This window comes from Rhinolophus sinicus, chromosome 14, assembly GCF_057876585.1.
Source record: "Rhinolophus sinicus isolate RSI-liver-muscle chromosome 14, RSI-T2T, whole genome shotgun sequence".
In the NCBI taxonomy this organism is placed as follows: Eukaryota; Metazoa; Chordata; class Mammalia; order Chiroptera; family Rhinolophidae; genus Rhinolophus; species Rhinolophus sinicus.
The window spans coordinates 6,353,134-6,354,019 of NC_142514.1; positions in this window are offsets into that span (position 1 = coordinate 6,353,134).

Sequence of the window (886 nt, forward strand, 5' to 3'; positions counted from 1 at the left end):
CCTCAGTCTGTCGTGTCTTCATTCTGTCTGCTTGGCAGCTTAGGCCGCTAGGAGGGATGGTTCTCTCCTGGGCTCCAGGGAGGAGCTTGAGGGAGGGTGAAGAGGTGGTGGGGTGCCCGGCACCACCCCACTTCTAGCAGACAGTCTTGATTTTCATACGCTGGTCTCTGTTTGAGTTTTATGTCAGAAAGAGGTCTACTGATTTAAAAAGAGAAGGGGTTGAAGACCACTGTAAGGAGACCACCCACGTCACCAACTAGCCAGGTGACTCCTGGCCCCTCCCCGCAACAAGGGAGGAAGGACCCAGATCTCCCGGCCTTCTGAGGGGTGATCAGAGGCAGAAGCCTCCCTTTAGGGGACGTCTGTGGGGTCCGGAGTGGCTGCACCATTGCAAAATGCTTTTCTGTGATAGCAACTCTGAGGACATTTGCTGCCAGGGATGGAAGTGGGAAAAGCTGTTCTTAGTCCCTGAAGGGCTGGGGTACAGCCAGCTCAGGTTCGGGGTCCATGTGGGGTTGTCTGAGCATTTTCACTGGCTTTGAGTGTATGTGTCAGCCCCTATTCACCAGGTGGGAGCGAGCTGGGTCAGTGAAGGGAGGGAGAGAGCCAGGATTTCAGCAGCTCGTTCTTTCCTCCCTTCATCCATCGCCAAACAGATTTGTGCCTGTAGCGTGTGCCAGGCTATGCTGGGCTCTGGGGCTTCAAAACGGAGATGCCACCACTCCAGGTAGGGGGCAGGCTTAGGCGAGCACACATCATTACACAGTCATAAATCTAAAAGGACCGTGAAGCAATGGGACACAGTGCCTCCAATGTGAATAGTCAGGAGATTGAACGCAAGATGAGGGAGATCGCTATAAGTGGGGGTGAGTGCTTAATGTAAAGG